The 3,692-nt window shown below is 33.0% G+C and overlaps 1 long non-coding RNA gene across 1 annotated transcript; it reads left to right on the top strand.

The window, feature by feature from the left end:
• The first annotated feature begins 606 nt into the window (after positions 1-606).
• Positions 607-3,330, top strand: LOC126883919 (uncharacterized). Its single transcript, XR_007697754.1, has 2 exons — positions 607-2,459; positions 2,927-3,330. It is a non-coding gene; the product is annotated as an uncharacterized LOC126883919 (long non-coding RNA).
• Positions 3,331-3,692: the final 362 nt, after the last annotated feature.

Below are 3,692 nucleotides of genomic sequence, written 5' to 3'. Positions count from 1 at the left end.
TTGCTGGTAGTTTGAAGAATGTATTTAGTATTGCAAAATCCTTCTTCCTCTACAATCAGTTTTAATCTGTCTCCCCTTTCATTTCTCTGTCCTAGACCAAAATCACCCATGAATTCACCGCTTCTCCCTTTACCAATTTTCGCATTGAAGTCACCCATAATAATAGTTATATCTTCTTTTTTAAGTCGTTTAAGTGACTTTATCAACAACTCATAGAATTGCTCTAGCTCTTCTTCTGGTTTATCCCTCGTGGGAGCATACACTTCTACACTTGTAAAACATTTGTTGGTCCTAAGATATTTTCTTAAAAATATCTTGTTTCAATATTGTGAACTGTCAAAGTACATGTACATACATGAGCAATATCAAGTACATACTTGATATTGCTCATTCCGCATATTATGCCACCTTCAATACAGAACCACATCTCTCTATTCTATTGATTGAAAATATATAGAGTCGGAAAAATTAAAGAATACCCATGAACGAACATATAAAACACTCTGTATTTTCCTGTCACCGTGTCACACAAAAAATTGGTCAGCGCAAGTACATGTAATAAGTATTATTAATTTTCTTTGTGACACGGTGACAGGAAAATACAGCGTGTTTTATATGTTCGTTCATGGGTATTCTTTCATTTTTCCGACTGTATCATGAAGCATATTATGATATAGGTGTTGCAATTTTTATTAATATATTAAAGCAGAGGTCACCAATTGGCCGACAGCGGTCCGCATCCGGACCGTAGGATAGTTTTGTGCGGACCGCCTTAAATTGAGAATATAATGTTTGGCAATAATTTAGAAAATGTTTGGCCATGAAGTTGTGTACTATGTTTGGCTTATCTTATGTGTGCGAAGCCGCCTTTTCAAGAATGAACTTTATTAAAAATAGGTACAGATCTCAGCTAACAGATGACTATCTCAACTCCCTAATGAGAATCAGTTGCACTAAACTCAATCTAAACTTCAGACAGGTTGCACATAATAAAAAAGTCATTCTTACTGAGAATTTAATTTTGTAAAGGGATTTCCCCTAATTGTTATACTTAATGTGATGTAAAATTGTCGTTTTTTTATATTCATTTCTTCTCTATATGTTAAGTGGGGGTATTGTTCAGCTATGCATTTATTAAAATAGTTTTCAGATCTTATATAAGTTTGCAAGAAACAGCTTGCATTGAAACTTGAAACTAATGTAGAAAATATAACACGTTATTTACGATTTTTTACTATGATTATTTATGTTAAATTTCTCAGTTTCAATAGCTGGATTTAACTCTAATAACTATGTTCAAAAGTGAAGGTGTCTAAAAACTTAAGAAAGACGTCACTAACATTCAAAATATAAATTCCTAACTGTTAGGTACAATTTTCTCAGTAACAATAATTACAATACTGCTCTGTTCAAAATGTACTGTAATAATATCAAAACAAAACACAATGAATAAATTCATATTCTCCATTCAAAAAAGATCTGTCATTTTTATCAAAAGTTGATAGATTTCGAGTTTTAAACGATTTAAAATTTGAAAAATGCGAAATACGCATTTTTGAGGCCTAAAAAACTCATATGTAAATTATTAGTTTTCAGGTTGCCAAGTGCCTAAATTGAAGTTTATACATTTAATTTTAAGATTCTAACGAATAAACGGGGGGCTTATTTCAATATAGGCCGTTGTTTGTAATTGTTAATTATGCGCCTCCACCCGACTTTTAAGCCGCCACGCGTCGCCCTTTATGGTGCGTCTCTGTCGCGCTTATACATATACGTACTTATGCGAAAAATTTCCAACAAATACTTGACATTTATTAAAATTTGAAAATTTTGGATTAACCTAGTTTTTTTTTAATAATTTATTTATTTATTCCATTAATTATTGCCAATGGGCTAATTAAATACGCCAATCATATAGTGCGATACGCACCATATAGTGTGACTGTAGTGTGCAAACCCGCTACTTTGCAGAATTTATTTTAATAAGACCCACTCTGCATTTAGAGGTCCTCTCAGGTAGCTGTTGATTTTCATTTGTAGCAAATATTTATTAGTCGGTCCATTTATATTCTTTTCGTGCACCCTGTATATCCATTTTCAATTCTGTAATGAAATTAGTGATGCCTGATTTAAATTAGAAAAGTTATTTCCATCATCTCGAATAATATTTATTGAGAAAATATTATTGCCATTTTCATTTTAAACAGTTTAATTATTTCCAGTTTTCGTTCTTTCTAAATATTTTATTTCGAAGCAAAATTATTTATCAAGCCATTAATTTTTTTTAATTTTAAAACGTTCAACTTTGTCAATTTCAATGAGAGTGTCTTTTTCGTTATCAGCTAATACTGACCTTCAATTAATTTCTTTTACCTTTATAAATACCATGCTGGTGCCTTTCTGGCTCATTTTTATATTCTTCGCCAAGTAGGTAGCAGCGAGCGCTACAGACCTAATTGGTAAGTTGTTTTTGGGTTTTATCATTTACTTTTCCGATAATATTTTTTGTTAATTGACTAACTCGAATTTGCAGAATATATTTATATTTTTACCTATTTGTATTGTAAATTTGATTCATCCAATAAGAAAATAATTTTGGGGTATTTATTTACTTATTTTCCGTGAATGCTAATTCATTAGCATCAGCAGTTGTGTTAAATATCAATTATTTTCAAGTTTAATTTATTACGTTAATTTTATAGAAAAATTTGGGATTAAATTAATTTATTTTTCTTCATTTATTTTATTGTATTTTTTAATTGGGGTGTTCACATTAACACATTTGGGGTCTACTGTTTGGTTTAAAAGTCACTTCTAAGATTTTCTGTGCTGCTGGTGGGGAATATTGGGGTTTTGTTGACTTGGGTGGTAGGGGCCTTTCATAAATTTATGCTGCGGGTTGTCTACATCTTGTTTTCTCTTCTAGGCACCCAGGAGAAGGGCGTGGCCCTAGCTTTTACACCATCTGTTTTGGCCCAGAGGATATAATGCCTCCCAGAAAGTAAATCAAGTAAATGGTAAATAGCAGCTCCTCAAGACCCATGGGTTCGACGAACATTTAGCCAACTCCGGAGGCAACAACCGATCTACCAGTACATCAGACCAGTACATCAAAACCTGACGCCTCCCGAAGAAGATCATGAGGTGTGGATAACCTAGGACAGCACCGGAAGAAGCCTTCACACCACAAGTTAAGTCTTCCTTAGAATCTTATATTTGCCTGTCAGCAGAGACAGTTTTTTATATAAATTAACTTCATAATAACTTCACAATGATGTAGATCCTAAATTATAACCAAAGAAATGAGAAAATAAAGCATTTATACCGAAATTCATTCCTTTTTACTGATAGTATACCGTATGCCTGGAGAATGCAGAGGAGTAGGATATAAGGACCCACATAAAGTCTCATGCTCGCCGTGTTGGTGTTGGTGATGTAATGTCGAATTTGTTTCTTGGTCCAATGTTGACTTTGGAGATAGGTTCGATATATCATTGTTAATATTAACACGACATGACGCGCTGCCGAGGTGGCTTAAGCGAGTGGATGCGCATAAATAACGATTAAAAACTACCGTCGAAATTGAAATAATCCGCGGTTACTCATCACAATCTTGAAATTGAATGTTTAATCTTCAATTTAGGCACTTGACATCCTTTACACATGAATTTTCAAGCTTTGAAAATACTTAT

This window comes from Diabrotica virgifera, chromosome 4 (genome assembly GCF_917563875.1).
Source record: "Diabrotica virgifera virgifera chromosome 4, PGI_DIABVI_V3a".
Taxonomy (NCBI): Eukaryota; Metazoa; Arthropoda; class Insecta; order Coleoptera; family Chrysomelidae; genus Diabrotica; species Diabrotica virgifera.
Note: the sequence above shows the minus strand (reverse complement) of the source record. Positions and strands in the feature narration are given on the sequence as shown.